An 11,184-nucleotide genomic window follows, 5' to 3' on the forward strand; every position below is an offset into this window, starting at 1 on the left:
AAATCCAAATGTCTTGGGTGATTTTTGTCCTGTTCTCCCTGGGGAGAAGTCACGTTGCTGCTGCAGGTGTTGCTGGTCCAAGAGGGGACCTCTCCCTGCTGAGCCCAGCTGGGGCAGAGGCTGTGGGCAGCAGAGCTGAGGGCAGGCACCTGCATGTGCTCATCTGCATCCTTCCCTTGCCAAAAATCAACGTTTCTACTGGTGCCTTAAGTTTTAGCTCTCATATTTTCCAGATTCTGCAGTGCCTGGGTTTGTGACTTTGAGCTCCACAGAGAGAGCCAGCAGCTCTCCTCAGAGCCCAGCACACAAAACAATCCTGAACCAGCCCAGAACCAGTTCAGCACACAGAATAATCCTGAACCAGCCCAGAACCAGCTCAGCACACAGAACAATCCTGAACCAGCCCAGAACCAGCCCAGCACACAGAACAATCCTGAACCAGCTCAGCACACAGAACAATCCTGAACCAGCCCAGGCACACAGAACAATCCTGATTCAGCCCAGCACACAGAACAATCCTGAACCAGTTCAGCACACAGAACAATCCTGATTCAGCCCAGCACACAGAACAATCCTGAACCAGCCCAGGCACACAGAACAATCCTTCTCCAGCCCCAGAGCCAAGGACAGCGCTGCAGCTTCAGCCCAAAAAGTGCAAACAGGGAATGGAGGAGAGCAACCTGGGAGGGTGGGACTGCACAACCTGGAGCTGGAATTGCGCAATGAACCCAATGTGGAAATGGACCAAACCTTATAAAAGTGTGAAAACTCATTACTCAGGGTCCAACTTGGGTGTAGCCAAGGCCAGGCTCTTGCACTGCCCAAGGTGTATCCTGTAAAGGCCTTTTAATAAATCCCTGCTTTATTCCTTTAGCTCTGTCCAGCCTCTGTTCCAGGTCAACCTCTCCAGGCATCACAAACTTCTCATAAATCCGAGGGCTCCTGGAGGTGAGGATGTGGCTGTGGCTCCTGTCCTTGCTGGGACAGCCCTGGAGGTCGAAGAGGAAGAGGAGGACAAGGAGGATGAGGAGGATGATGATGATTCAAAGCCTGCAGTTGTGTGGAGCCATCTCTGTGCTGGCAACCTTGGCAGCCGCTCGGTTTTGGTGTTCTGGCTTGTTTGGTTTTTTTTTTTTATTCACTCTTCCAGTTAAACTCTTCATTTTGCTGCCACTTGCTGGGCCTGCCAGCTGCTAACAACCACCAAGGGACTCCAGGCAGCTTTGCAGGCTGCCTGAGAGTGCCTCAGGCAAAGCCTGAAACGCATAAAACATGAAAATAACCTTTTGTGTTCGCTTGCAGCCTCACACCCTTCATCCTCCCTGGGGTGGGGAGTGATAGGTGAGGCTCACATCCAGCAGGTGGGGGTGGCTCTGTGTTGCAAGGTGCTGGGATTCAGGCTGGGGCTCTGTTTTTATTATTTTTATAATTTTTAAGGAATGTTGCAGACTGTGATTTGGGCCGGTGACCTCCTGCACGGAGTGATGTTTTGTGAAGGCTGAGCTAGAACAGAGGCAGAGCAGAAGGCCCTGAGTGGTGACATTTTTGTGGCACGACTGACCCCAAGTTTGGATGGGGCTGAGCAACTTGCTCTGCTGGGAGGTGTCCCTGCCCATCCCAACGAGATGATCTTTAAGGTCCCAAATCCAAACCAGGCTGGGATTCTGGGATTCCCCATGTTATGTACAATTATAATTTACGCCAATGAAATATTGTTGTATTGAATCAAGGGAAATATGATTTGGCAAAATACATTATTAAATACATTATTACAAAATACACACACCAGCACTGTGAGCTACCACCCCACATATTCGGTTACCCCAGAGCCGGGTTTTCTTGGATAATGCCTCATTTACAATCTAATACATGTGGCTAGCCTGGAGATGGGCTGTCCCAAAAGGTGATACTGGAACATCTGGGAGCTGATCAATACCAAAGGACCTGGGAGCTGATCAATACCAAAGGACCTGGGAGCTGATCAGTCCCAAAGGGCCTGGGAGCTGATCAATACCAAAGGACCTGGGAGCTGATCAATACCAAAGGAGCTGGGAGCTCATCAGTCCCAAAGGACCTGGGAGCTGATCAATACCAAAGGAGCTGGGAGCTGATCAGTCCCAAAGGACCTGGGAGCTGATCAATCCCAAAGGACCTGGGAGCTGATCAATGCCAAAGGACCTGGGAGCTGATCAATCCCAAAGGACCTGGGAGCTGATCAATCCCAAAGGACCTGGGAGCTGATCATCCTGGTAACGACCCAAGATTGGGATCGCTGGAGTCCTCCAGGCTGATACATCTGAATGCTGTGGTTCCTGTAACCATCAGGAAAAATCATCCACACCTGAACCTGGATTGTTCAACCCCAACTCAGTGAAAAGAACTTCATGAATATGTGGGACTCTGAATAGAAAAAAAAAGGCAGATAACTGAAATCCTGGCCTCAGGCAGAAAATTTCCTATATGAACTGCAGGGTCCAGGAGGACGGTGTGTGTGTCCAGGGGAACCTCTGCCAGAGGCTCCTTCCTGTCACACACCCAGCGCTGTCCTTTTTCTTGTGGCTGGCTCAGAGAGAATTCCATCCTAAATAAATTTTTTATTATTTCATGTTTAATTTGGCTGGACTAATTTTCATTTATAACACCCATTTTGTGCTGGGTTTCCCAGGAGGCAGGAGGACAGAGCATCCCCAGCCGGTGAGCAGCATCCCCAGGCTCTGCTGGTGCAGGGTTTGCTTGGAGCTCCCTGAGATTCCTGCCACTGGTCTCTCTGGCTCTGAGATTGTTAAATCGTGCTGGTCAGGTTTATCCTTCCTTATTCCTGCCTTATTCAAATGTTCTGCTCTGTCTTTCATGTTAAACAAACAGACAAACAAAACCCCTTAGGAAGCAAAGTCCTGATTTGCTGATTAGACCCAGCCCTGCTGGAATCTCATCCTAAAATCCATCAGAGTGCATCTGGTAGGCTCCCCTGGAGAACTGCAGCATTTCCAGCCTTGAAGGGCTGCCTTGAAGTACATTTGCATTCGAGTGGGGATCACAAGGAGCCGCAGACAACAAGCCCAGGTCAGCTGTGAGAGGCCAGCTCCGCTCGGGGAGGTGTGAAGAGGTTGTAAAAGAGGCTGTCAGGAGCATGAGAGCAGGGAAAAGGGAAAAGAGCAGCTCAGCTGGGGTGGATTTGCTGCTGTCTGTTATTAGCAGTTAAAACACTGCTGCGCTGGTGACACTTTGTAGTGTTTAGCCAGGAATGAAAAGAACTGATGTGACTTGCAGGGGGAAAAACATTTAAAAAAAAGTTCAGGATAAAAAAGGATTTCTTCCTTCCACAAATAATCTGGAGAATGTGTGAGAGATGTCAGCAGGCGGATAAATGTTCCTTTCTCCCTGGCTTTGTGTCTGCACCGGGAGGGAGGAGAACAGCAGAAAACTTGGGCACGAACTCCTGAATTCCTTTACAAACTTTGCTTTCTGCTTCTGTTAGAGCTTGCCAGAAAGTGTGTTTCACTTTCTCCTGATTTAACTCAAGAGCTCTCAGTGCCTTTTCCAAGCTCTGTGTATTCCCAATATTGGGAAAGGGAGCCCTGTGACCTCACAGTGAGGTTCCTCCCTCTGGAGCAGGAGCTGGAGATCAGAGAAGTCCTTCCACGTGCCTGCTCCTTCTCTGCCCCCAGGGATTCTGGATTGTGAACAAAGGTTATTTTGTGATCCCCTGCCCTTGCTCAGTGAACACCAGACCTTTTTATTGTTTTCCCTTTCCCAATGCTCCCATTCCAGGCTGTTCTTTCATGATTAATTTACCTTTTACTCCTTCCAAGTGGGTGCACATTTTTAATTGTGTGAAATTGGTCTCCTTAATTCCTTGAGTTTTCCCTTCCTCAGTGGAAGTTGTCCCAATATTAGGTGCCCAAAGAGATTAAAAGGAGCTCCTCCACCCCTGGGAAGTGTTCCCTTCCTGCTGGCCCTGCCCAGTATAAAATGATCCCTCTCCTGTCTCTCCTGAGGATGTGCATCCCTGCTAGGAGGTTCTGCCTGATGCTCAGCTTAAAATATTCCCTGCACAGTTTTGTGCCATTATTCCTAGTTAAACTCTCCTGGATCACCCAGAACATGAGGAATGTGCAGCAGCTTCCCACAACACAGCATAATTAGCTGCTTCAAAAACTACCTGCAAAGAGTGATGCCCTCATTATGCCGAGCAGAGGAGGCTTTGGTGGGGCGAGATGTCTCCAGGAAGGAGATGCATTTTTCTCTTCAGAGCAAGAAGAAGAGGCAGCCCTGGCCCTCCTGCCGTTCCCTTCATCACTGGATTCCTCAGGAGCCTGAAGGCACCTGGCAGAGCCCCATGATGGAAGGGAACACCTTGGAGCATCTGTTAGGAGTTGGTGGTGATTAAAGCAAAGCCTCGTGGTTCGTGTGCTGCAGGGAATAAGTGAGGAAATAACCCACTAAAGCAATTTAGAAATGCTTTATTTGCTATATTGCTACAAAACAGGTGAGTGGGTGCAGCTCTAGTCAGCCCTGGTGGTGGAGGTGACTGGGAGCCCATCACATTCCCAGCTGTCCTTGGCTGGAATCCTTCCCTCCACCTTGGGGAGAACAAACCTGCTCCATCCATGTTCTTTATTCTCTGATAAAACAAAGAACCTGGCCTTGGGTTGAGAGCCAGCCTTGATTTGTTCCCACTTTATTCCTGGAATCCGGAGCTGGCCAAGAAGTCTCCAGTGCCTGCCTGTCTGAGCACAACAACCCTTGAAGTTCCTGCAGCGTTTCTCGTTGAGGATCTCAGAGTGCTCTGCAAACAAAACCTCCATAAGCCTCCTGTGAGCCCTCTGGGCTGGGTATTATGCTCCTGACTTAGCAGATGAGTAAACAAAGGCACAGCAGCTCGAGTTTTCCATGTTCAGAGCACTTTGTCAATATTAACCTGATTAATCCTCACGCCTGGGTGGGGAGCGTTGGGTTCCTGCAGGGGCAGAGCAAAGTCACAGTGGGGATGTCCTGAGTGCCATTGTTTGAGGTCCCAACACTGAATAATGGGGTGGTGGCAGCTGAGCCGTGGGTCAGGGAACTATGGTGTCAGAATCCAGGAATTCCCTCTGGCTGCCCTGGGACCCTGGCAGGGGTCAGGAACCCCCCTGGACAGAGCCCCCAGAGACACTGGCTGTGATCTCTGCCCATGGAAAAGAGTTTTCAATCTTACAGGATGAATTACCAGCTCTGAGTGTTTCATATCAGTAATAATTAAGTGTGGCACGGGTGCAAAAGTAAAATTTTAGGATTCTAGATAAGGGGTCCAAAGGGGACAAGATGAAGGAAATTGGGTGTGCCTTGTCCTTTTTCTCCTTCTTCATGCCCTCCATGTGTCACTGTGGTGTTGGCATTTTTCTGTTGGTTCAGGCTGGGGACACACTGTCCAACGTAGGTGACAGATATTGGCACGTTCTTGTAAATCCAGCCCAGGGAGTTTCTGGTATTTAATGTTTGTCACATCCCACTGAGGGCAGAGCCCCACACGCTGCCCTGCAGGACAGAGCTGGGCAGGGCAGCAGAACATGTGAGAGATAAACAGAATAAACAACCTGGGAACCAGCACAGACCAATTATGGCTTCTGCTTTGGCAGCGGGGATGACAGACAGAGAAATTTTACAATCTGGGAATCATCAATGCCTCAGATTCCAACACTATGGGATGTCCAGAGCTGAATAGGATGATCCTTTCCAGCACTGGACATCATGGGATGGAATCGTGGGATGTCCAAGGATCACCCACAGTGAGGTCACTCTGCTCTCCTCTCCAGAGAACCATCCCAGCTCTCCCAGCAGAGCTGCTCCATCCCTCTGCTCCTCCTGGAGCCCCCTTGGGCTCTCTCCAGCAGGGCTGCCGTGTCCAGCAGGATGTTTGGCCTCTGTGCTCAGGAAATGTCCCCGTGGGACCCCAGGTGACAGAGCAGGGTCTGCCCTGCTCGGGGCACTCTGCAGACCCCCCTCAGTGGATGGGCTGATCCCAGGAGCTTCTAAAGCCCAGATGCAGAAGAGCACTGAAACATTTTATTGGCCTTTAACAAGACAGAGTTATATCAAGTTTGTTCAGCATTAATTATGCTTTCTGCAGCGTTCTACCTACACCATCAATTATTAATTAATCTCCCTCTGTATTTTTAGCTGTTACCTGTCCCTAATCACCTTGCTGCTATAACTTTCTGGTCTCATGCCAACGTGTGTTGCCAGACCAGTTGAAGACATTAGTAGGAATGTAATTACCTCGTTAGTGCTGTGGAGTTTTGCATACCCCGCCTGGATGACATTAGAGATGGAGAGGGAAAGGCATTTTTCCCTGGAAGTGATTCTGCTGGTTCCCTCCCCGTGAGGATGGAGTGACCCAGCTCTGAGCTGTGGCACTGCCAGCTGAGGCTGGGCTCAGGCAGCTCCCTGAGGCAGGGCCTGGGTGCTGGGGGTCACTGGGGGGGTGTCCAGGGTTGGGGTCACTGGGGGATCTCCCCAGTGCTGATGGATCACTTTGGGATCTCCCCAAGGCTGCTGGGGGTCACTGGGGGATCTCCCAGTGCTGGGGGTCAATTTGGGATCTCCCCAGTGCTGGGGTCACTTTGGGATCTCTCAGTTCTGGGGACCAATGTGGGATCTCCCCAAAGCTTCTGGGGGTCACTGTGGGATCTCCCAGTGCTGGGGGTCATTGTAGGCACTCCCCAGTCAGTTGTAGGGACTCCCCAGCTCCTGGGATCATTGTGGGATCTCTCAGTTCTGAGGGTCACTGTGGGATCTCCCCAGGGCTGCTGGCATCACTGTGGGATTTCTCAATGCTGGGGATCACTGTTGGATCTCCCAGTGCTGGGAGTCAATTTGGGATGTCCCCAGTGCTGGCATCACTGTGGGATCTCTCAGTTCTGGGGGTCACTGTGGGATCTCTCAGTTCTGGGGTCACTGTGGGATCTCAGTTCTGGGGTCACTGTGGGATCTCAGTTCGAGGGTCACTGTGGGATCTCAATTCGGGGGTCACTGTGGGATCTCTCAGTTCTGGGGGTCACTGTGGGATCTCTCAGTTCTGGGGTCACTGTGGGATCTCTCGGTTCTGGGGGTCACTGTGGGATCTCTCAGTTCGGGGGTCACTGTGGGATCTCTCAGTTCTGGGGTCACTGTGGGATCTCTCAGTTCTGGGGGTCACTGTGGGATCTCTCAGTTCTGGGGGTCACTGTGGGATCTCTCAGTTCTGGGGTCACTGTGGGATCTCTCAGTTCGAGGGTCACTGTGGGATCTCTCAGTTCGAGGGTCACTGTGGGATCTCAGTTCAGGGGTCACTGTGGGATCTCTCAGTTCGGGGCTCACTGTGGGATCTCCCAGTCCTGCAGTCACTGTGGGATCTCCCAGTGCTGATGGGTCACTCCCAGCACCGGGGGTCACCTGGGTGGCTCACTCAGGTGCCCAGGCCCCTGAGCAGCCCCCCTGAGCTCTGGGGACAGCCTCTGGTCCCTTCTGGCCGCTGTGCTCCTGAGCCCTGGCCCTGATCCATCCGAGCCTCGGGCTCTGTTTCCACCGGGGAGCTGCTGCAGGCGAGGGCTCTCCTCTGTGCAGCTGCCACTTTGTCACATCCCCATGTCAAACGGGGAGAACGGAGGGGACAGCAGCTCCCTGCTCCCTGTTTTAAGGGATTCAAGTTTATCCTGTTTCTGTGCCAAGTCCCCTTTGCCTTTTCCATCCCAATTATCACATCCTGATGTTGCCTCAAACCTTCCCTCTAAACTGCCCAGGAAAAACAAACCCCCAGCTCCTGCTTTGTGCCTGCTGAAGTCTCCCCACCCAGCACCCCGAGCACATTTGTGTGCTCAGGCATGGCCAGGGCTGCAGATTTCCTGCTCAGGATAAAACCCTGCCAGCCAACGAGGTTCCCAGCCAAGTTTTCCTCCTGTTTTTTCCTGCAGCTCCGTGCTGTGTGCGTGGATGAACAAATGTCAGCACAGCTGGGCTGCAGTGGCCACTGGAGGAGAGCTGAATTCCTTCCCTCTGCAGCTGGGCACAGCTGGCAGTGTCAGATGGTGCCCTCTGTGCCCCTGTGCTGTGGCAGAGGCAGCTGTGCCACCTCACCCAGCTTTGGGAAGGGCAGGGCTGGGCTGTGGGACCAAATCCTCCCTCTATTCCCTCCTGGAAAGCACCGAGGGCTGTGCTTGGAGCTATCAACAGATTGTTGTGTCAGTCAGTGCCAGGGAAGGGAGCGGTTTTGGTGGAATAAAAGCAAAAGGAGACTTTTTCTTGGAGAAGGGAAGTGGGAAGGGAGTGCTGAGATAATTCAGAGCAGGTTTATTTAAAAAGCCCTCACCCATCCATAGCCCAGACCTGAGATTTTACCAGTGGATTATTTATGTCCCTCAGAGCTGGGCAAATATTTGGGATGCTCTTCTTGGATGCTCATCCTTCATTCATCCAGGCAAGATATTTGTGTGAGAAAGTGGCAGATCAGTGAAAGTGGAGTACCTGACACGAGTCCTTGACCTGCAGGTCTGGAAGGCTCCACTCCAGTGAATCATACATTGGATGGGTTTGGATGAGTGGTCAAAAAGCAGAAAGGAGAGAGAGCAAAGCCATTAACTGGATATGACCAGAAGGACTCCAGTGTCCCTGCCCTTGGAAGGGGTTGGAACTGGAGAACCTTCAAGTTCCCTTCTAAAAAAGAGAACTTAAAAGAGAATTCTGGGATTCTCAAATCCACCCAGAGCAAATGTAAGGTGTCCAGCTCCAGGGGGAAAGCTGGGAACATCCAGCACAATTAACTGCAATTAATTTGTGACCCAGCAAATCCATGCCAGGGCCATCCCAACGGGTCTGCCCCAGGCCAGGCTGGCAGTTCTGCCCCCCAGTCCTCCCTTCTGCAGGCAGGTGCTGCCAGGAGAGCTGGAAGAGAGAGACAAAGTGCCTGAAAAATGCCAAGTATGAGGAGCTGGCTCTCAGCTGGCACAAATCAGCCCAGGGTTTTTTGACATCAGTGGAATTACAGCTTGCACTGGATAATGCCTGGCCTGCTCTTTCTGCAGGGGCTCTGATTGTTAATTTAACTTCGGGGTCTGAGTGCTGCTGGTGCGTTGGGTTCATCACAGCAGCTGAGCCTGGGCTGGAAGCAGAGCTTTGCTGCAAAGCCATGCTGCTCTGCTCCCCTCAGAATCGGCCAATTTGCCAAATTTCTGTGCAGAGCCAGAGCGATTGTGGAGCTGGAGGGATGCAGGCAGCCGTGGCAGGATGGTTGCTTGGCAGCTTTGCCCTGCCCACCTCTGCTGGGGAGCACCTGCCCAGCAGCTCCTCTTGCTGAAAGCCTGGCAGTGCCTGGATCTGGCTCAATGCAGTCGTTCCATTTTTCCCTGTGTTAGTAAATCTTCCTTTGTGACAAGGCTGGAGATAGCAATCGGTAACCTCTTTGCTCCATCCTTCCTTCCCAGGCCTCCTTTTGAGGGGAATAAAGAAGAGCTCGCAGGAACAGGAGAAAAATTAGCTGATCTGTGTCGCTGTCGAGGCAGGACGAGAATGAGAAGGCTGCACGAGAGTGAAACTCTGATTTATTTAAAATACCCTGCTCTTTTATACAGAGCTTTGTGAGGACCAACTCCATTGGTCCTGAAGTGAAAACAACTTACTCCACTGGTGTACAGTGCTTGATGCACAGTGATAGAACTTAACTGTAAATAATGTGAATAACAAGAGAGACAAAGAATTATTTACATTCTTCTCCAGCTCTTTCTGGATAGAAACTCTTGTTTATCTCTTTGACTGAATCTGAGACCCACATTCCTGTTTTGCCATTAAAGCTAAGCTTGGCTTGGGTTTATCATCAAAGCAGTTCCTCAGTGTGAAAAACGCCAATCACTTGGTTTTTCAAATTTGAAAAGTTTAATAATAATAAAATGATTATAAAAATAATAATACAAATAGAGTAATAAAGTTTAGAGTTAGGACAATTACAAGACAATAAAAAGCAAAGAATTACGGATGTCCAGATGCTCTTGGACACTGAGTCACGAAAAGCATCCCTTGTGAACAAAGGAATCACCCTTAAACCAATACACTTGTTGCAGATTCATACATCCTTCATGGTTATGCATACGTTCTATTTAAAACAAGAAACTCTGTTTGTGGTAGATCAACTGTTTCCTTCAATCCCCTGGCGTCTTTGAGTCTGAGCAAGGCCTGAAAAAATTAGCTTCTTCTGATAAGAAAAACGTAAATTCCTTTTTTTTGGAAGATTTAGGTGTTCCTCTAAGCGAGTATCTCATTCCTAAAAAAAAACTTCCCCACATACATAGTCCCTATTTTAACATTATGTTGGAACCTAAAACTATATTTATTTACTACACTACTTAAGAGAATTAATACGGCACAACTTTCTAACATTACACCTATAATGTTCATTGTAACATTTGCGAAAAGCCAATCATAAAATACACATTTTTCACACCCAGAGAAAAGCACAGCTCACTTCTCCCCATCCCCAGCCCTGCTGCTGGCACACATCAAACCCACCAAGCTGAGAAGTCAAAACAAGATTTTGACTCCTGCTTTGGAGCACCTGGCCAGCAGCTCCTCTTGCTGGAAGCTGGCAGTGCCTGGATCCATCTGCTGCTCCCCAGGATGGCAGTGCCCGCTCATTTCCCTCTGCAGGGAAAACATTTCCTCTGCTCAACACAGCAGTCCTTCCCCGTCCAGCTCCAGCCTGAGCGCTGCACAGGGCTCCTGCTGCTGGGTTTTGTACAGGTTTTGTCCAGGTTCTGTACAGCTCAGTGCAGCTGGAGAATTTCCATGTGGTAGAGAGGAAATTCCAGCTCAGTGCCAGATCCAAGGAGCCTGTGAGGACATGCCCGGTGCTGCTTTGGATTCTTCCAAATTTGCATCTCCATGTGCCACCTATCAAAATATTTCCTCCAAAATTCTTTTTGGTTTTTGGTTGTTTGGGGTTTATTGGTTGGTTTTTTTTATTTCAAGTGTGAAATGCCTGAAGCTTGGGATTTTCCAGGGAAAGGGCATTCCCACCCATCATCAAAGTTTGTCATGTTTACTGTGGAACATTGAGATCCCTAAATTCTCAGCAGCTGCTCTGCTGTCTCTGTGTTTATTTTTTCTCTCCTGTCAGGAGTTAAATTTGGAGGGCACAAAGCAATCCTGTGAATGGAAATGGTGCAGAAAGCTGGAAGA

The 11,184-nt window shown here is 50.0% G+C and overlaps 1 long non-coding RNA gene across 1 annotated transcript; it reads left to right on the forward strand.

Moving 5' to 3' along the window:
• The first annotated feature begins 2,508 nt into the window (after positions 1–2,508).
• LOC146765557 (uncharacterized) lies at positions 2,509–10,591 on the forward strand. Its single transcript, XR_014949922.1, has 2 exons — positions 2,509–3,063; positions 9,438–10,591. It is a non-coding gene; the product is annotated as an uncharacterized LOC146765557 (long non-coding RNA).
• Positions 10,592–11,184: the final 593 nt, after the last annotated feature.

This window comes from Lonchura striata, chromosome 23 (assembly GCF_050655825.1).
Source record: "Lonchura striata isolate lonStrDom1 chromosome 23, ASM5065582v1, whole genome shotgun sequence".
Classification (NCBI taxonomy): domain Eukaryota; kingdom Metazoa; phylum Chordata; class Aves; order Passeriformes; family Estrildidae; genus Lonchura; species Lonchura striata.